This window comes from Crinia signifera, chromosome 5 (assembly GCF_055691185.1).
Source record: "Crinia signifera chromosome 5, ASM5569118v1, whole genome shotgun sequence".
NCBI lineage: Eukaryota > Metazoa > Chordata > Amphibia > Anura > Myobatrachidae > Crinia > Crinia signifera.
In genome coordinates, this window is record NC_139221.1 from 291,804,662 (window position 1) to 291,827,416 (window position 22,755).

The 22,755-nt window shown below is 48.4% G+C and overlaps 1 protein-coding gene across 11 annotated transcripts in view; it reads right to left on the reverse strand.

The window, feature by feature from the left end:
• KIAA1217 (KIAA1217 ortholog) overlaps window positions 1–22,755 on the reverse strand; it is a 632,840-nt gene that overhangs the window by 152,552 nt on the left and 457,533 nt on the right. The window lies entirely within an intron of this gene.

A 22,755-nucleotide genomic window follows, 5' to 3' on the forward strand; every position in this document is an offset into this window, starting at 1 on the left:
GCATCCTCTCGCATGGCTTGCTGCACTTGCCATGCTTCGGGCACGATGCCTCGCTACACTTCGCACACGATTTTATTCTCCCACCATGCCCTAGTGGTTGGTAGGGCATGAAATACGCCTGTCAGCATGTCTGCTCAATAAAAGTGAAAAACCCCATGTCGACCTTGTGACTATTGACCTAATGCATGTGTCATCGTCATCTAATGACCCTGTCAACCTAACCCCATGTCGACCTTCATGCATGTCGACCTTCAGTGGCCATCCTAATGACTGTCAGATTTCCTCTTGTCGACTTAGTGACCGTGTACCAGGCAGGGCAGGCGACAGGGGGGGTCAAGGGGGACAAGTGTGACGGGCCCCAGCAATCTCAAGGGCCCCAGAGTTTCCATGCCCCATCACGGCCGCTGGCCTGTCAGTGACCCTCGGTGCCAGGCCGTCTACTGTGCACCATCTGTGTGTGGCTGAGTCTGACTGACACTGTGTGCCACTGCTGTCTACTGTGTGTGTGCCTTGCTGTTCAGTGCTCAGAGCTATCTACTCTGTGGCCGCAGGTGCACAGCCATACCCGCTGCTGGCACTGTAGCCTCAGTCTCTGGCTCCTGCACTTTATAACACATGTGCGGGTCATCTGTTCCGTGCCTGCTTGTAGTGCTCTGCATTCTGTTGTGAAAGTGACAGGCCAGCAGAAGGCAGCAGCCAGGAGCCAGGCCAACAGGACTGAGAACTAGAGAAGTCGGCACCTAAAAGCAGGATCTGGAGCAGCGAAAGGTTAAATGAGGCTCGTACAGAAGAGGGTTGTGTGGATTTGGGATTAGGTGGGGGGCCCCAGAAATATAATTGTACAGGGCCCCAAGATTTCTGTTGCCAGCCCTGGTACCAGGAAAACAAGGCACATGCCCATTCTATACAGGTAAACTAGGAATATTGTTGGGGGAGGTGGGGAATCAATCATCTCTCAGCATTTGCCAACACGCCCAATCATGATCCTATTGATTCTGATATTGCGATGCAGATTCCGGATAACAATGAATGTGCTGTGTACAAAACAAAAACCTGACTTCAGTGCCACCGCCAAGACATATACAGTGTTTTATATCTGTTATGGTATGAATGAGAAGCACAGAAGATAAAATTACCTGAAGGCGCTAGTGCGAAAGCATGAATATCCACATACGAAGGTACAAGAACATGTTTCCTTAAATGTTTATTGAAGAAGGAGCTTGAGTTGTGTGGTTTGTTTATCTAAGATGGGAGTCCTGTGTTGAAGATGGGATGTTGTTGTTGCTATGGACAACCAATCAGATTCTATGGGGGAATATCAAATGTTTGCTGCCCTTCTTGGTATTCAAATATTTCTGCCGAAAGTTGCGCAAACATTATTTTAGCTCTCTACCCCTGGGGATTGCGGGCTTGAAGTCTAGAAAAGTCACCCGTTTGGGGCTTTTCGTGTTGCGTCCATTAGTTTGGTTGGGTTTAGCAGCTTTGCGCGCCTAAACCCGACCTTAATGGGAGCGATAAGCGTGATTAAAATCATCGGTACTTGTTTCCTAGAACGGCCACAACGATTTAGATCGTTGTGGTCGTAAGATAAAAAATCGGATCGATCGCATCGCATGCGATTTGGTCGCATACGATGCGACCGATCCGATCGACCGATTTTTCACCCGATTTTTTTTTTTTCACCTGATTATTTTCAATTGCCCCCACAAATGTTACTAAGTGGGCTAGACCCCACGATAGACGTCAACCCGAAGCGTGGCGAGCGCAGCGAGCCCGCGAGGGGCGGCGGTGCGCGTCCTCCGACCTTATCATTCCCCTACTATCCACTAGGGCGTGGAGTGAGAATAGAATAGTGTGGCGAGCGCAGCGAGCCACCGAGCCCGAAGCGTGGCGAGCGCAGCGAGCCCCGCGAGGGGACGCGTCTAACTTCACAGGTATACGCGTCCCCTCGCGGGGCTCGCTGCGCTCGCCACGCTTCGGGCTCGGTGGCTCGCTGCGCTCGCCACACTATTCTATTCTCACTCCACGCCCTAGTGGATAGTAGGGGAATGAAAAGGTCGGAGGACGCGCACCGCCGCCCCTCGCGGGCTCGCTGCGCTCGCCACGCTTCGGGTTGACGTCTATCGTGGGGTCATGGCGGGCACATAAAAAATGTGAAATGGGTCATATTGGCCCATTTCACCTTTTTTAACATTTTTCCCTATGTGAGATGGACTTAATCAAGTCCATCTCATCTTGTGCCATTATAATGGCACAAGACCGACAAGATCCTCCCGATTTCAATGTTAAAAGATTTTTTAACATTGAAGTCTATGGAAAAATCGGGTCAATCGGTCGGTCGCATCGCGGCCGATTTTAATTGGTCGCGACCGACCGATTGACCCGATTTCTGTCAATCAAAGTGAAAAAAGTGTAAAAAATCGGCCACATCGTGAGGATCGTGTCCCTTAATTAAGAGCCACGATCACTCACGATTGTGGCCGTTCTAGGAAACAAGTACCAAATCATCATATGAATATGGCCCGGCGGTCATCTGTCACTTCGATGGGAGATTGTGCGCAATATGACATTTGAATCCGGCCCTATATATCAATTGTAAAACGCAACAGAATATGCTGCACTATATAAGAAACTGTAAATAAATAAATATTTTATATTCTAGAAGTAGAATCTGATTGGTTGCTATCAGCAACTTCCCATCTTCAACAGAACTCCCGCTGTGAGTTGAATGTATGCTGATGCCAGCTCTGCCCACACTGTGCATTTTCACCCATATACAGATTTGTATGCACTTGGCCACCTATAATTATATATATATATATATAAATATATATATATATATATATACTGCATATATATATATATATAGTGTCTCTAGACCCAATAAAGATGCCTGGGCCTGGGTAATTATTATCCATTCCACCCAGTTCTCAGGTACCCTGCATATGGGACAGGAGGAAAGTATGAGTATATGTATAGCATACTTACCTACCCTACCGGAATGGGCGGGAGGGTCCCGAAAATTGTGTCTCCCTCCCAGCCCCCCAGAAGGGTGGGCAAGCCTCCCGCAATTAGCAGGGTCCCCCACCAACCCCGCACCCCCCTGTCTCTGCTGGTCAGATACCAGCATTCATGTCTCTTTTGGGGAGGGGGAGTGGCTAAAAGAAAGCAAATTACGTCATTTAGAGCTTAGAATCACAGTATTTATCGGTATGGGGGCGGGGCTTAATGCCAGCAAGCCCCGTCCCACTGAGAAAAGCTGCAGAGAGTCTCCTAGAGAGGACACCCTTAAAGCATACTTGCCTACTTTTATTCTCCTCTCCGGGAGAAGCCCGGAGAGAAGAAGACCAGACAGTACGTGTCAGGAGTGCGGAAAGAGGCAGACGTCACCAAGCCCCGCCCCCTTGGCAGTCAAATGCGGCAATTTGTTGGTCTACGGATTGGGGAGAGGCTAAAGTAATGCGAAATGACGCGATTAGCATCAAGTTAGCCCCACCCCGTCGCCGCAGACCAGCAAAACCCTGTCTTTGGTGCAGCTGTGTGGGGGCTGTGGGGCAATGTGGGAGAATTGCCCACCCTCCCGGGGCCCTGGAGGGGGACCCGGTTTTCGGGAGCCTCCTGGCCATTCTGGGAGGGTAGGCGAGTATGCCTTCAAGTATGATGTATAGTAGTAATGTACACACAACCAGAATGAAAATACATCAGAAGCGACAACTATTTCACAATATGAATACATGACATGAATCCAGCACTTTATAACAATAAGTTATTACTGTAACGTTTAACCAGATGTATTGTGTTAATAAAGCTGTTTGTATGCTTTGTGTACTAATAATAACTAGCAATTTATTAGTTAGATTTCCATGCCACCTCCTAACAATTGTCGACTTCTGTTACTCCTATTAAATTGTAATTAAATGAGAGAAATCACTGGCGCTGAGAACAGACCATCTGGAGGTCATGGCTGTGACATGTTGCTATTACAATATTAGGTATAATCTGGCACCCTGCTGTGAAATCAGTTGGATGCGTTTGCTCTGCAATTAGCAGGAGCTGGCTGCATTATTCTTAGCTAGCAATATGCTTCCTGTTACCGTCGCTACAATGTACAGTAGTGTATGGGACACCGCTCTTCCCACTGCAAAGGGAACTGATATTGGAGCTTATGGAACGTTCCTGTAATCACATTTGTAGAGTCAATTATAAGGACAAGTATTTGGCCACACCTATTAATTATTGAATTCAAATGCTTCACTCAGACTTGTTGCCACAGGTGTATAATAGAATAGAATCAACTTTATTGGCCATGTATGCTTGCGCACACTAGGAATTTTTTGTGGATTACAGTGCAGCATCAAGCAGGGATGAAATGGGGGGGGGGGGGGGACACATTACATGCATTCCATTGAGACATTATACACATTACATTGAGAGCATTTAGACATCACTTGCGGGGATCACATGCCCGCCGAGCTGCACAGCGCCTAGGCAGCCATCAGCGGCGCCACTGGTCGTTGCAGCAGACAGGTAGGTAGCAATATAAGCAGGGACAGTACATTTATCACATAAGGGACATGTACCCGCCGAGCTGTACAGCGCCTAGGCAGCAATCAGCGGCGCCACTGGTCGTTGTGGCAGCCAGGTAGGTAGCAATATAAGCAGGGACAGTACATTTATCACACCGGGAACATATACCCGCCGAGCTGCACAGCGCCTAGGTAGCCATCAGCGGCCCCACTGGTCATTGTAGCAGCCAGGTAGGTAGCAATATAAGCAGGGACAGTACAGTTATCACACAGGGAACACATACCTGCCGAGCTGCACAGCGCCTAGGCAGCCATCAGCAGCGCCACTGGTCGTTGCAGCAGCCAGGTAGGTAGCAATATAAGCAGGGACAGTACATTTATCACACCGGGAACATATACCCGCCGAGCTGCACAGCGCCTAGGTAGCCATCAGCGGCCCCACTGGTCATTGTAGCAGCCAGGTAGGTAGCAATATAAGCAGGGACAGTACAGTTATCACACAGGGAACACATACCTGCCGAGCTGCACAGCGCCTAGGCAGCCATCAGCAGCGCCACTGGTCGTTGCAGCAGCCAGGTAGGTAGCAATATAAGCAGGGACAGTACATTTATCACACAGGGAACATGTACCCGCCGAGCTGCACATCGCCTAGGCAGCCATCGGCAGCGCTACTGGTCACTGCAGCAGCCAGGTAGGTAAAAATATAAGCAGGGACAGTACAGTTAACAGGGACAGTACAGTTAAGCAAGGACAGTATAGTTAACACATGATACATATGCACAGTTCCTAGGCAGTCATTTGCGGCGCCATCTTGAATCTTCCTGTGGGAGAGCCGTGGGTGGTGGGGATGGGGGGGAGGGGGTAAAGTCAGTGAGGCCGGGGGAGAGTCAGTGGAGAGTCACATGAAGCACCTGGCCATGCAGTCTCCATTTGTAAACATTTGTGGTACAAAATGGGTCTGTCACGCTCCCCCGGACCGCGGGGGTCTCTTACCGGGTCCGGGGTCCAGCGTGGGGCGGTAGGCGAGTCCGGGGCCCGGGCGGCAGCGCCTCAGCGGTGATCTGAGACAGCCGTCCGGGCAGTAGTTCCCTGGCAGCAGCAGGGATCTCCGTGCGGCGTTCACCGTCGCGTGCACTTCCTGGTTGGCGGGCGCGCGTCCACTAGGGGCGCGCGCGCCGCACTGTGCACAAATTTAAAGAGACAGGCAGGAAATTGGGCAGTAACCTGCAAGGGATAAAAGGAAGTCCCTAGCAGGGGAACTCTGCCAGAGTATAGGTTCACACCTGCTCCAGCGTCCTTGTGCATTATATCCTGATCGTTACTTTCATACAGACCCCGGCTTGTTTCCCTGACCATTCTCTTGTCTTATCCCATTGTACCTACATCCGAGTTACCCCGTGTATGACCTTGGCTAAACCTCCTCGACCACTCTCTCAGTCTCATCCCAGTGTCCCGCGAAAAGTGCTCCCAGTGTATGACCCGGCTCGGCTTTGGATTCTCTCTTGTCTTCTCCCTCGTGTACCTTCTGACCTTACTGTGAACGACCCGGCTAGACGACCACGTAACCATATTCCCATAACCTCACCAACTCATACGGGAAACCTGACCAGAGGGCCGCGACCGACGTGTCGGGCGCCGCTGAAGCCCAAATCCCGCTTGGAGGGGTCACTGGCAGAAAACCCCCGGCACGGTTAGACTCCGCGCCTCTGTGTCAGGTCAAGCCAATTCCCGAGTTGGTGGGAATCGGACTATTTGTGACAGAATACTCTGGCCCATTGGAATATGGATCCAGCCAGTGGTCCGTCGCCAAAAGAACTCCTGGAACACTTGTTAACGAGAGTAAACAAGCAAGAACAGGATCAGGCACAAATCATGCAATGTTTGCAAACACTGATGCAGCGTATGGAAGCACCGCCGGTCCCTCCTCCTCCGGTACCAGCACCCCCAGCCATAGTGGCCAACGCTGCTCCTCCCCGGATTCCAAATCCGACAAAGTATGGTGGAGATCCAAAGGAATGTCGAGGATTCCTAAACCAATGTCTTATCCAGTTTGAGATCCAGGCCGCATCCTTCTCTTCGGAAAGAGCTAAAGTCGCTTATATCATTTCGCTACTGACGGGGCAAGCCTTGTCTTGGGCCTCACCTCTGTGGGAGAAAAATGACACCGTGATTAATAATAGCACTGATTTCATCGCTGCGTTTCGCAAGGTGTTCGATGAGCCAGGTCGGGTGACGTCGGCTGCCTCAGCAATTCTTCGACTGAAGCAGGGAACCCAAACGGTGGGACAATACACGATACAGTTCCGGACCCTCGCTTCCGAGCTAGGGTGGAACGAGGAGGCTCTGATAGCTACCTTCACGCAGGGGCTCTCGGAGAGAATTAAAGATGAACTGGCATCTCGGGATCCAGCAGAATCACTGGATGAGCTTATTTCCTTGTGTACCCGGGTAGACCTTCGTCATTGTGAGAGGGAGAAGGAGAAGGAACAGTCTCGGAAATTTAGCTTCAAGCTGGCACCTCGATTTATTCCCCCAGGGGGGGCCTCTTCTTCACCCTCAGTTTCAGATAATCAACCTGCCGAGGAACCCATGCAGATTGGGAAGTCTCGCCTACCATTCGCTGAAAGGGAACGGAGGTTCAAAAACCGTCCTTGCCTTTATTGCGGGGAGTCCGACCATCGTCTCTCCAGTTGCCCAAAACGTCCGGGAAACGACAAAGCCTAACTGACAGTAGGGGGGTCAGCCTGGGCGCATTGTTATATACCCCGTCTCGAGTTCCCGCAGTGGGATTCACTATAGATATCACACTACGGAATCAAAATTCCTCCCTAGTGCTGAAGGCCTTCCTAGACTCAGGCGCGGACGGCAACTTTATCACAGCACAAACCGTCAAACGCCTGGGAATTCAATGTCAGAGACTGGCCAATCCGTTGCATATTGTGGGAGTGGATGGAAACAAATTACCGTTCTCAAGCATCCATTCCAGCTCCTCTTTGGTCCACATGAGAATAGGAGCCCTTCATCAAGAGCTTATTTCGTTCTTCGTACTTCCTTCGGCAGAAAATCCTGTTATTTTGGGATTACCCTGGCTACAGTTACACTCCCCCATACTCGACTGGAGGAATCCACAAGTACTGGCGTGGGGTGCGGAATGTCAGGGACGGTGTCTCACCAAGGTGGAACGACCCCAATGCACTATTTCCTCTACCAAATTAGACCCCGAGGTCAGGCTTCCAGCACCCTATCGAGCCTTTCAGGACGTATTCAGTAAGAGGGAGGCGGAGAGATTACCAGGCCATAGGGATTGGGATTGTGCCATCGATCTAATACCCGGGAAGTCGCCTCCACGTGGCCGGGTATTTCCGTTATCCATGGCTGAGTCTCAGGCAGTTTCGGAGTACATTAAAGACAATCTGGAGCGGGGCTTTATCAGAGAGTCAAAGTCGCCTGCTGGTGCTGGCCTTTTCTTTGTTAAAAAGAAGGATGGGGGTCTGAGACCATGCATTGATTATAGGGGACTTAATGCTATCACGATAAAGGACCGATTTCCCCTTCCCCTAATTTCAGAACTCTTCGACAGGATCAAAGGTGCATACGTTTTTACGAAGTTGGATCTTCGCGGAGCATACAATTTGATCCGAATCAGACCGGGAGACGAGTGGAAGACGGCCTTCAATACGCGTGACGGGCACTTTGAGTATTTAGTAATGCCGTTTGGTCTTAGCAACGCACCGGCAGTCTTCCAAAGGTACATGAACCATATCTTTCAGGATCTCTTGAATAAGTTCGTAGTCGTTTACCTGGACGACATTTAAATTTTTTCTAATAACCTCCAAGAACATCGGCATCACGTTCGCGAGGTACTGTCCCGTTTACGGGAACACCAGTTATACTGCAAACTGGAGAAATGCTCCTTTGAACAGCGGGAGATGCCTTTCCTGGGGTTCATTGTTACAGGCACAGAATTGCGGATGGATCCCAAAAAGCTGTCCGCGATATCCGACTGGCCCCAGCCTATAGGCTTAAAGTCTATTCAGCGATTCCTGGGATTCTGTAATTTTTACAGACAATTCATTAAAAATTATTCATCCGTGGTGGCCCCAATAACTAAGCTCACTCGGAAAGGAGAAAACACTAAAGAATGGTCCTTGGAAGCCAAGCAAGCTTTTTCTTTACTTAAGCAGCTCTTTGTATCCGCTCTCATCCTAAGACGTCCCGATCCTGATAAACCTTTTTTCCTAGAAGTGGATGCCTCTTCAGCAGGGGTTGGGGCAGTTCTTTCCCAAAAGGATGATGCTAATAAATGGTATGCCTGCGTTTTTTTTTCTAAGAAATTTCAATCTCCCGAAAGAAATTATGCAGTTGGAGACAAAGAGTTGTTGGCCATCAAACTGGCCTTACAAGAATGGCGACATATTTTAGAAGGGGCAAAATTCCCAGTAACAGTTTATACGGACCACAGGAACTTGATGTATCTAAAGACCGCTCATTGTCTCAACTACCGGCAGGCTAGGTGGTCCCTGTTCTTTGACCGTTTCATCTCATCTTAACCTATCGTCCAGGGGCCAAGAATATCAAAGCGGATGCCCTCTCTCGACTCTTTGGGCCAGCTTCTTCGGAAGAATTGGAAGAGCAGAAACCTATTCTAAAGTCTTCTTGTTTTATCGCCTCCTCCAGGAAAATTAAGATTCCAGTCGGGAAAACTTTTGTGCCTTCAAGTTCACGAACTAAACAGTGGTACCACTCTTCTCGCTTCGCCGGACATGCTGGCGCTAAGAAAACTATGGAAATCCTTTGCCGTCACTACTGGTGGCCATCGGTGAAAGCAGATGTTAGGAACTTTGTGGCTGCCTGCGACATTTGTGCTCAACATAAATCCTCTTCGCAAGCTCCGTCCGGGTTACTTCAGCCTCTTCCAATCCCCAGTCATCCCTGGGTAGATATCTCAATGGATTTCATTACTGAGCTCCCTGTTAGCCAGGGCTGCAACACTATCTGGGTGGTAGTGGATCGTTTTTCCAAGGCAGCCCATTTCATTCCACTAAAGGGTCTTCCCTCTGCTCCCAAGTTAGCCGAGATCTTCATTAAAGATATTTTTAGGCTACACGGTTTTCCCCAAAGTATTGTCTCAGACAGAGGGGTTCAGTTCACTTCCAAATTCTGGCGAGCCCTTTGTTCCTCTTTTAACATCAAACTTAATTTTTCTTCGGCCTATCATCCCCAGAGTAATGGACAAACCGAGAGGGTTAATCAAGACCTGGAAAAATTTTTAAGAGTGTATATTTCAGCCAACCAAGATAACTGGGTGTCTCTTCTTCCCTGGGCAGAGTTTGCCCACAACAATCTGTTTCATGAGTCCACCGGCAAGTCTCCTTTTTTCATTCTAAACGGGTTTCACCCTAACCTTCCAGAATTCTTTTCCAAATCCATCAATTCATTACCAGCCGTTCAACAGACGGTTAAAAGATTTCTAGACATTTGGTCAGAAGTAAGGAGAAACTTGACTAAGTCCTCTGATCGTTATAGGCGCTATGCCAATTATAGAAGAAGAAATGCTCCTCAGTTTAAACCCGGTGATAGGGTCTGGCTCTCCACAAAGCACTTACGACTCAGGGTCCCGTCCATGAAGCTTGCTCAGAGATTTATTGGTCTGTTTCGCATCCTCCAAGTAATTAATCCTGTAGCAGTAAGACTCAAACTTCCAAAATCCCTTAGGATTCCCAACGTTTTCCATGTGTCACTTCTCAAACCGCTTATTATCAATAAGTTCTCCACCAGCAAACGTCCTTCCACTCCTATTCTGGTCGGTGATCAGGAGGAGTATGAAATAAATCAAATTTTAGATTCCAGAATCTCCAGAGGAGCCCTCCAGTTCCTCATTGACTGGAAGGGATTTGGCCCTGAAGAGCGCTGTTGGGTTAGGGCATCTGAAGTTCACGCTCCACGGGCACTTCTCAACTTCCATCGAAAATATCCCAACAAACCCTTCATAGGGTGTTCGGTGCCCACCCCTAGGGGAGGGGGTAATGTCACGCCCCCCCGGACCGCGGGGGTCTCTTACCGGGTCCGGGGTCCAGCGTGGGGCGGTAGGCGAGTCCGGGGCCCGAGCGGCAGCGTCTCAGCGGTGATCTGAGACAGCCGTCCGGGCAGTAGTTCCCTGGCAGCAGCAGGGATCTCCGTGCGGCGTTCACCGTCGCGTGCACTTCCTGGTTGGCGGGCGCGCGTCCACTAGGGGCGCGCGCGCTGCGCTGTGCACAAATTTAAAGAGACAGGCAGGAAATTGGGCAGTAACCTGCAAGGGATAAAAGGAAGTCCCTAGCAGGGGAACTCTGCCAGAGTATAGGTTCACACCTGCTCCAGCGTCCTTGTGCATTATATCCTGATCGTTACTTTCATACAGACCCCGGCTTGTTTCCCTGACCATTCTCTTGTCTTATCCCATTGTACCTACATCCGAATTACCCCGTGTATGACCTTGGCTAAACCTCCTCGACCACTCTCTCAGTCTCATCCCAGTGTCCCGCGAAAAGTGCTCCCAGTGTATGACCCGGCTCGGCTTTGGATTCTCTCTTGTCTTCTCCCTCGTGTACCTTCTGACCTTACTGTGAACGACCCGGCTAGACGACCACGTAACCATATTCCCATAACCTCACCAACTCATACGGGAAACCTGACCAGAGGGCCGCGACCGACGTGTCGGGCGCCGCTGAAGCCCAAATCCCGCTTGGAGGGGTCACTGGCAGAAAACCCCCGGCACGGTTAGACTCCGCGCCTCTGTGTCAGGTCAAGCCAATTCCCGAGTTGGTGGGAATCGGACTATTTGTGACAGGGTCATTCTGAAGAGTTCGATGGCTTCAAGCGTGGTACTGTGATAGGATGCCACCTGTGCAATAAGATGGTTACTTATGCTGGATATTCCGTGGCTAACTGTAAGTGACACTATTAGAATGTGGAAGTGTTTAGGAACAGCAGCAACTCAGCAACGAACCAGAAGACCACTTAAAATCACAAAGCGTGGTCAATGACTGCTAAGGCCCATGGGGGCAGATGTATTAAGCCTGGTGAGCAACGGCAGGCAGGAGAATGGCCAACTGCCCCCCACTGCAGGACACTGACGCTCTAGCCGGGAGAGTATCATGAAAATCGGGATAGTTGGGAGGTATGGTATATTTATTTGAATACAATGTCATTACAGTCCAAGTTGGTGTAATTGTCAGTCACTATTGCTAATATGTAACGCAGGTTTCCTATTGGTCACTAAAGAGGTAACATTACAGCTCACTTTTTTAACTGAAAAAAAAACAAGCTTAAAATGTCATTAATTACATTATAATCCCATCATGACCATCGGTCACAATGGTTGAGGCCATTTGAGTAACTCAGAAATACCGGTGTAACTGGTGTTGTATTGGCCATGCAGCCTACAGGGGGAGACAGTGGTGTAACTAGATACATGTGGGCCCCATAGCAAAAGTTTGTAAGGGCCCCTATTTATCACCTAATGCTGAAAAATGTAAACAGCTTATGATACTTTGACAGGCAAAGTGGTCCCCTCTCAGCTCTGGGCCCCATAGCAGCTGCACCCCCTGCACCTATGGTAGTTACGCCCTTGGGGGGAGATACCTAGTGGGCTGATACATACCTGAGGCCTGTTGTGTTTGCTGACATGTGGCCCTCCCCTTGCAGACAGCTCACCGTACACATTACACTGCTTTGTCCCCATTCATTCTGTTATTCCATCTCTGCAGTACAGCAATCCAGACATGCTGCCATGGCCAATAGGCATGTTATTCCTCTGGTGCTGCCCAGGTCAGGCCTCATCTACAACATTTTCCAGGGCCTCAGTCAGTTCCTAATCCACCTCTGGTGAAACTGTCCAGGGCTAGCAAATCTACATCATAAGGCAATACCAGGGCCTGATGAAGGGTTCCAGGTGCTCTAGGCTAATACAGAATTGGTCGTTTACCACCCTAGAAGTGCCGGCAACAATCACAGCCAGTCGCCCTCTTCCCTGCATCTCTGTCTTGGTGACAGCGGCAATCTCAGCAGGCACCCCTGCTCCCACGGTTCAGGAGGATCAGGGCCAGAGCCTGGCTGTCAGGATCACCCCCACATGACATCTTGGTTGCCGACTTTCATTTCCTGGAGGGGCCTGCCGTGGGGGGGGGGGGGGGGTTAGTGTGGGAAGAGTGTGTGGGGGATTAGAAGTGTGGATTAACATATGTGGTGCGGGGATGTGACATGACTAGTCTTCCTGGTGGCCAGTGGCAGTACTTGATTTTTGGGAGCCTCCAGGCCATTCCCGGGGGAGTAGTCAAAAATGTGCATGACATGCTGAGATCTGTTGGCCCATGTATCAGACTGGCTTTGTCTGTGTCTATGAACCAGTTTAGTTTGGCAACAAGAAATGATTAATCTTCTACTGTATATTTTATTAATTAAAATATTTCTAAATGTGGTTTTCTACAGAATCCGATTAGCAACAGTTTGTGAAGCATTTTCAAGGTTTTCAAGTAAAACTATGCTCCCCATACTGTATGTAGACAGAGACCATGTTCTTTACACTAATGAAAGAGGAAATCAAAGTAAATAAAATGATATAAACTACAGAACATTACTTGGTATTTTAACTATCAGCACAGAGGGGGTTATGGCTGAGCCAAGGGTAAATGTAAATTTAATTTATTGAACATTCAGTTAAATACACCCTACAGATTTTTGCTTTAATTAACCTAGCCGAAGAAGTCTTTATTGTAAAGCTTTTTAATTGGAAAAAGGAAACATTCCAGATTCATGAAAACCATTTTTTTGTATGTTTGTTTTTATTTTCACTCCTCTACATAAAATAATCCCCCATACAAAATATTACTTATGTTACAAGAATGATACTTGTGACAAGTCATACTTTCTGACTGACAATGGACGATATGCATAGTTACCTACTCTCCTGTATTCTGCGGGAGACTCCCTGAAAAAGTAGCAATCTCCCTGCCTTCCCGAAGAGTTTAGGAAATCTCCCTGATTTCACTTAACCCATATTATGCAGCTGTTATAGTTTTGGGAAATAAATAAATAAATCAGAGATATTTGCATTCAAATGGAATCATCAGTGCCATTCAGCTGCATCGGTTATACAGCACAATATGGCTACATGTATTTTAAAAGGACTCATGCGGCCACTTACAGTGGCATAAGTTCGTCTGAGTTGCCCGGAGGCAAGATACATTTTGGCGCCCCTCCCCACACACACACACCACCTAATAATTTATATATATATATATATATATATATATATATATATATATATATATATATATATGCGCGCATGTGTGTATGTATGTATGTTATGTATTTTATGTTTAAAATAAAGAGAGTGTGACATCTATGGTCTTGCTAGGATGGAGAGTCAGCAACAGAAGCGATATTGATGGCTTTCAATTAACTGATTCAAACTTGCAGGGGGGGGAGAGGTGCCCCCTTGGGAGCAAGAGCCCGGTGGCAGATTACTTCATTGCCTCCCAGAGTTACGCCTCTGGCCATTTATATGGAACCACTTGTAAACCACAATACATGACATGAACAAGCCCTTATACATATCAGTGTCTTTTCTTCGACACGTAAAGTAGATCGTACTATTCTGCAACATGGCCAGGGCCGTCTTTCCCATTGGGCTTAATGGGCAGTTGCCCAGGGGCCCAAGGATAGTAGGGGCCCACCACAATGGGGAAGACGGCACTGTCCTAGGGAAAGGCGGCGTGTGGTCGGGACCTGGGCAGCGGCGGGTGGATGGGGACCCGGGCAGCGGCGTGTGCAGGGGACCCGGGCAGCAGGCGGCGTGTGCAGGGGACCCGGGCAACGGTCGGCGTGTGCAGGGGACCCGGGCAACGGTCGGCGTGTGCAGGGGACCCGGGCAGTGGTCGGCGTGTGCAGGGGACCGGGCAGCGGCGTGTGGAGGGGATCCGGGCAGCGGCATGTGGCGGGGTCTGTCCGGGAAGCAGAGACCTTGATGTAGTGCTGTCTGCCGCCGGGCGGGAAGCACTGCTGTGCTGATTTTGAAAAGACTGGCCAGATGCTGATTGGCAGGACGCTTAGCCAATCAGCGCCCAGCCAGTCTTTCCAAACTCTGCAGCGCTTCCCGCCCGGCGGCTAACAGCACTGCATCAAGGTCTGAGTCGCCGCTTCCTGCACGGACCCCTTCACCCACTGCTGCCCGGATCCCCGCCACTGCTGCACATAGGTGAAGGGAGGAGAGGGGGCCCTCAAATTATTTTGCCATGGGGCCCATTATATTCTTAAGACGGCCCTGAACATGGCCCTCATTAACGATCTGCTCTGTAGTAAAACAGACAGTCTATTTTTACTTAAATACCGATCTTGCGAGGGCGCGCATTGGTATCGCAAGTCCCTTAACACTGTGCGATTATATAGTCAAAATCCTAAAGAAAGTTAAGCCAAAATCGCACCATGCCCCTTTGTATAGCAGGTACAGTATCACCCTCAAAAACCCCAAGACATACTTATTTAAAAGTAGGAAAGTCTGACTCTATGGGCAGTATTCAATGAGAAAAATTCTCCGTGTTTTATGGAGAATTTTTGCTTTTTTCGCCTTGGACGGAGCATTTTGCTCTCCAAAAGCGAGCAACCCTATTCAATGTGAAATATTCTCCGTCTTTCTAAGTGATTTTCGCCGTCTCTCTCCGTGTAGAAATTCTCCATCTTTTGATGGAGATCTGGAATGTGAACTTTTAAACTAAAAGGTTTTTTTTTTAATTTTGGTGTAAAAAAATCAGTTTTTTTTTCTGTGAAGGGGCATGTTATTTTTATTCATGTGCTTATAGCACATGAATATATATTTAATTTAAAAAATATATATTTTTTTATTTTATTTTTTACACAGTGCAGCCAGCAGGGGGCCGGAGCGCTCGAGCCGCTCATTAGATATTCATATATTCACTGCACCCGATCGTTAATATGCACGATCGGGTGCAGTGAATACTGGGTCCCCCGCTGGCTATAGGGGGGGGCAGCCTGTGCTGCCTGGGTCCCGGGGAGCCCACCTCCCCTCCACATTCCTCTGGAGCAGCCAGGGAGATTTTAATCTCTCTGGCTGCTTCCGTCCCCTGGCTCCCTGAAAGCTCCCTGCCGCGGACGCTCGTCCGCTGCAGGGGTAAAGACTTGCCGCGAATAGTGAATAGAATATACATTGAATAGTGGGTAAAGTGCCGTGACGGAGAATCTCCAAACATGGAGAATCTCCGCAAAAACACGGAGAGTGCATGGCGAGCGAAATAAAACGCTCTCCATGCACGGAGAATTTTCTCATTGAATACTGCCCTATGTGATGCACAACTTCAAACAGCAGGACATATGTTATACTCCATCAAAGCAGATGAAATGTAGGAAGCCAAAAGGCTCCTATTGTCTGTGCTGCTTTAAGTCCGTCTGTAATTGGGCACGGACGATGAAATCAGGAGGGTCCTGGAAGTGCTTTGGATACATCTGCGGTGGTTTAGGTGACATCTTTTGGGAATTATCCTCGGTATGAAATGGTTAGATACGCATGACCGGAGATATGACATCTACAGTATATACCATCACATGTCATCAGCGTGTACTTTGCTTCAGATGAGCGCTTCCTGTCTTCGTACAAGTACTTTGTGTTTCGTGCTACATGTATAGGGGATGTATAGGGGATTCATAGGCGTTATTTACGGCATGGCACTATACAATGACATCACTAACAAGCTTCTTGTTTCAGGACCGCCTCTCAGAAGCCAAGTGCAGGGACATTTTTACATCTTGTGTCTCTCAAGTCACATGCCAGCATCCCGATGTATGTACAAGGTCATGTCCCACATTCAAGGTGACATCATTTCATTATGAATTCATTAAAGCAAGATGCAGCCAGGCATGGCTCCTTTTTATCTAGCTCCACCTGCTGAAGACACAAACATTAAGGGGCATATGTACTAAGTCAGACACAGGCAGCGGAGAGAGAAGTCTAAACATACCCTATTTATTATCTATTTACAAAGACAACGGTGAGTTGTAATGGGGCATTACCGCATACTATATATATATATATATATATATATAAGCAAGCAAGGGGTCCGGCACTCAGGCTGTAGAAATTCAGCTGCTTAGGTGCGCTTCTATCCCTCAAGGAGAAGTATAGTGTGAACAAGCAGAAGTCACTCTAAGAAATAATTCAATGCTGCACGGCGGCAGTAAAAAACGTGAAGACACTAGTATAGTGCAAAGCCAACGTTTCGGGCGGGTAGCCCTTTATCAAGACATGATAAGTGTACAAACATTACTCACATTTATAGTAGAAAAACTGTCTAATCACTCTGTGCACACCACCACCATGCTGGCACCCGGCGAGGAACTGATGACATCATCGGCGCTGCTGCACCGACAGGTTCTGACTCACCGGGGGCGTGTGTCCATCACCGTGTACCTGGTAACCATAGTGACAATAATCAATAGACAAGAAAAAAATATACGGGTCAAAGTGATAAGTGCATGTAGACCTCAGTGTCAAACACCATACTAGCATGTGTATGTATATGTATGGCAGATATCAACAGCAAGGATGATAACATAAAATTCACCACGAATTCAAGTTTCCAGACCATCAACTTCCTGGACGTTACTATTATGCTCACCCCCGATCTGCGGTTGGAAACCTCTGTCTTCCACAAACCCACCGACAGGAACACAGCCCTATTGGGTAGTAGTTTCCACCCATCAGCCTCCAAATGGAGTCTCCCATACTCTCAATTTCTGAGAGCAATGCGGATTTGCTCAGACCCAGAGGCGGCCAAAATTGAGATTGAGAGCATGTATAGAAAATTCGCCACTAGAGGATACCCCAGAAAGCTACTGTCCAACACTAAAAACCGTGTCTTAGCACTCAAAAGAGATGATCTTCTGCAACGTGACTCCCGGATAGCTAAAACTGACAGAATGATATGGACACAGAGCTACTCTACTGCTAGCACTGAAATTGTCAGAATTGCCAAACGTTTTTGGCCACTGGTTACTAACGACCCACATTTGAGTAGCCTCAGAACCACGACATTGATGCCGGCGTACAAGCGCAGCAAAAATATAAAAGAATTCGTCGTCCGAAACGATATTTCTGACCTGAAAGAAGCTCCGCCCACCACATTTCTGAAGAGAAAAAACGGCAATTACAGATGCCTCAAATGTGTTACCTGCGGAGGGTTGGAAACAGGAGATTTCTTTCTGCACCCCAGAACTGGTACACGGATACCTATAAGACATCCCCTCACGTGTAGCAGCACATATGTGGTATATTACATTAAATGCCCATGTGGACTGCTATACGTGGGGAAGACCATCAGACAATTTAAGGAGAGGATGGCCCTCCATAAATCCAGCATACGAGCGGCACTGGGCAGCAAAGGCTCTGACCAACCGGTGGCCAGACACTGGAAAGCCTCCAACCATACACTGCCGAGCATCCGATACAAGATTATTGACTGCATCCCTCCCAACTCCAGAGGCGGCGACAGAGGCAAAGCACTTCTCAAATTGGAATCTAAATGGATACATGCTTTGGACACTGTTCAACCCCACGGTTTGAATGAATTACTTCCCATGTCCTGCTTTTTGTGAAACCCCCCCCTCTCAGGTCCAGAGACTGACCGTGCTACTAACGTTGTCGACAGACAGTCCCTACACTTGGATTAGCCCACCGGGCACCTGAACCGTTAGCCCCTTTTGTATCATTATGTTCCCTCTACATAGTCTGAGACCTGGTCGACACAGGTTGACTCATGGAACTCCTGTGTGACCTTCGTGCGGATGTTGAGCCCTCTAGTACAGCCCTCTTCAGCCGACCCTCTAGTACAGCCTTCTTCAGCCGACCTTATCGGCACTGCATTTGCCGGCCTTTGGCCATATATTTGCTTATATATAGACTTGATATCTCTTATATGCACTATTGTTACATAGAAGCTGTCACGCTTCCATTCGGCTCACTCCCAGGGTGTTCACCTTATACACGGTGTAACACTCTTTTGATACATTTTACAGTGTCTTTCTCTTACATCTACATTCCATCTCTCTTTCCCACACATTCATCATTTCTTCCCCTAGTAGTACAGACTGCATCTAGGTACGGGTTACACACTTTTATTCTTCTTTATACACTGCACACCCTTGTCTGCTCACTCCTCTAGACCTATTCTGACAGCTACATCCACACTGAACAGTGCCCAGCTGTTCTTACACAGTTGCTCATCCCACCTTGCCATATTCACTGACAAGGTGGACACACACTGGACTGATTGTATCAGTTCAGCACCTTGGCTACACGCTTTGCGTGTTCCCCCATTCACTCTCCTTTCAGCACCATGTACACGCTTCGCGTGTCCTTCTCCAGTCCCACTCCTGAGCACCATGCCCAGACGCAATGCGTGTGCGCATTCTGACACCCCACTCCTGGTGCCTCTACTCTCTGACCCGTGATCCCTGACAGCCGCGCACACCGCGCACATAGCACACTACTCCCGGTGCCTTTACTCTCTGACCCGCGATCCCTGACAACCGCGCGCACTGCGCACTGAGCACAGGTATGCTTCATACTGTAACCGGCAGCACGCTGAGCTCCCTCCGTCAGCAGCCTGACACCGTTAGACTCGGTGATTGCGGCCGAACGGAGACCCGGCTGACAGCAGCTGACTCCTGCGGCACAGTGCGATCACTGGCACCAGCCGCATCACTTGTTACATGTTTCCCCGCTCAGAGCCGTTTCTTGGTCATTTGCTCCTTCTTTCCCCACACTTCAGGTGTACAGGGTGGTTGATAGTTCACATGCTAGTATGGTGTTTGACACTGAGGTCTACATGCACTTATCACTTTGACCCGTATATTTTTTTCTTGTCTATTGATTATTGTCACTATGGTTACCAGGTACACGGTGATGGACACACGCCCCCGGTGAGTCAGAACCTGTCGGTGCAGCAGCGCCGATGATGTCATCAGTTCCTCGCCGGGTGCCAGCATGGTGGTGGTGTGCACAGAGTGATTAGACAGTTTTTCTACTATAAATGTGAGTAATGTTTGTACACTTATCATGTCTTGATAAAGGGCTACCCGCCCGAAACGTTGGCTTTGCACTATACTAGTGTCTTCACGTTTTTTACTGCCGCCGTGCAGCATTGAATTATTTCTTAGAGTGACTTCTGCTTGTTCACACTATATATATATATATATATATATATATATATATATATATATAGTGAATCCAGGGGATGGCCGGCACTCCATATAGCACAAACAAAAAGCTGGGGGCCCTCCCAGGAGAAGAGGGTGAAGCTCGCTCCAATACACAGATACAAGACGGTGGCACTCCAGAAATAAATACAGCAGTCAAGGGTGGTGAACCAACGTTTCAAATGTTATTCCAACATGTGTGACACCCTGATGAAAAATGTTGGAATGACATTTGAAACGTTGGTTCACCACCTTTGACTGCTGTATTTATTTCTGGAGTGCCACCCTCTTGTATCTGTATATATATACTGACGAAGTCCGGTGTGACGAAACGCGTAGGGGCGTGGCCTAGCGTCTCTGTTTGATCGTGTACTCAAAGGCTGCAAGGAGGAGTGCAACCTCTCCAACTGTTTGTTCCATATAATTTATACCAGCGGCAGGTAACAGCCGCAATTTGCGGTACGTGACCTGACCTGATTGTTCTTAAATCTTTCCTGTTAAAATAAAAAGTGATAATACACTATCGGAGCGCCCACTCTTCTTTTGTTCTCAGATATATATATATATATATATATATAGTACAATGTCAAACAGGCAGCGGCACTCCACGACTTGATGTGTGCAAGAAAATATTTTATTCCAACGTTTCAGGTCGTATTCCCCCGTTCTCATGGATACAGTGAACGGGGGGAATACGACCCGAAACGTTGGAATAAAATATTTTCTTGCACACATCAAGTCGTGGAGTGCCGCTGCCTGTTTGACATTGTACTCTATCTATGTACCCGGAAGGCACCCACGCCGATTGCAGCAATTAGGGGAGAGTGCCGGACTGAACAGAGAATCTATATATATATATATATATATATTTATTTATTCCTTCTCCGACTTATCATATGTTTCAGAATGTCCCATTACAACCCACTGACATCTATTTGGTCAGGTGGGACATATTTAATAATGCAGCTGTACGCTTTAGTATATTGGAGCAGTATGGATGGTGTAATGGTTAGCATTACTGCCTCACAGCACTGACATCATGGGTTTGATTCCCACCATGGCCCTAACTGTGCGGAGTTTGTATATTCTCCCCGTGCTTGCGTGGGTTTCCTCCAGTACTCCGGTTTCCTCCCACAATCCAAAAATATACTGGTAGGCTTATTGGCTTCCAACAAAAATTAACCCTAGAATGTCTGTGTGTGCGTGTACATGTGGTAGGGAATATAGATTGTAAGCTCCACTGGGGCAGGGACTGATGTGAATGTTCAACTATACTCTGTAAAGCGTTGCAAAATATGTGTGCGCTATATAAGAAACTGTTAATAAATAAATATTGTCAGAGGTGCTCACACTATTTTCACTGGTGCCCTACTGTACTATTGTTTTGGTGTCAATGAGCCATTATTCTGGGGCCCCAAATGTCAGTACACCATTGTTCTGTGGTCCCAAGTGTAAGTGCGCAGATGGCGGCGGACAGCGATGATGCGAGATTGTGCATCAATGTTCACTCCATACATTGCCGGGCCATACACACCGGAGGATTTTGAGCTGAAAGTAGCTCAGAACACAAAAGTGAACTACTTTCCAGCTCACCTGTCTATAGTGACAGTATGGTAATGTCCCAGCATACCTGTTTGTAGGGACAGGATAGTACTGTCCCAGCTCACCTGTTTGTAGGGACAGGATAGTAATGTCCCAGCTCACCTGTCTATAGTGACAGGATGGTAATGTCCCAGCTCACCTGTCTATAGTGACAGGATGGTAATGTCCCAGCTCACCTGTCTGTAGTGACAGGATGGTAATGTCCCAGCTCACCTGTTTGTAGTGACAGGATGGTAATGTCCCAGCTCACCTGTCTATAGTGACAGGATGGTAATGTCCCAGCTCACCTGTCTATAGTGACAGGATGGTAATGTCCCAGCTCAGCATACCTCCCAACAATCCCGATTTCAGCAGGACAGTCCCGATTACCGAGTCCTGTCCCGCTGTCCCACCCGCGGCCGGAGGTGTCCCGCTGCGGGGGGGGGGGGGGCAGTTCGGAGTCCCCCCAATTTGACAGAATAGACGCTGTGCGCATGCGCACAGCGCCTATTCGCGTCCGAAAACGGGGATGCGTCTCATTTGCATAAGCTGTGCCCTCATTTGCATAAGCCACGCCCCTTTTGGGCGCTCGCGCGGAAAGTTGGGAGGTATGCAGCTCACCTGTTTGTAGTGACAGGATGGTAATGTCCCAGCTCACCTGTCTATAGTGATAGGATGGTAATGTCCCAGCTCACCTGTCTATAGTGACAGAGGATGGTAATGTCCCAGCTCACCTGTTTGCAGGGACAGGATAGTAATGTCCCAGCTCACCTGTTTGTAGTGACAGGATGGTAATGTCCCAGCTCACCTGTTTGTAGTGACAGGATGGTAATGTCCCAGCTCACCTGTTTGTAGTGACAGGATGGTAATGTCCCAGCTCACCTGTTTGTAGTGTTGGAGCGTAGTTTTGCAGTAGTGTAAGGGATTTCCTTACTTCCGGATGAATATAGCCCCCCATACTGTTAACCCCCAGCGTGCTATACATGCCAGGCATAATACTTCATCTCTCCATTCATGCACACTTCATTAAACAAACGCAAGACCGGCTCATTGAGTCTTTGACTTACGCCGCTCAATCTAAGCCTACGAAAAAATGATAATTTAAGGGAAAGGAATTGAAGACTTCCGCAGGTCGCTCCTTCCCACTGTCAGTCTTTTCCTGGGATTAGGGAAAGGCTTCCAGAGAACGCAGGGGGGGGGGGGGGGGATAATGTAAATAATATCATATATAAATATACGACTCCAACATCTCTAACGCCAAAGAGGACATCTGCATTCTCCATCAGTGGAGATGGATCTGGTGGCAGGGAACGGAGAACCGCCCCAGCAGGAACCTTCACACTATGACTGGCAGGCGTCAAACCACAGGAGACAGAAAGGTGACATCTCAGGATGTCATTAT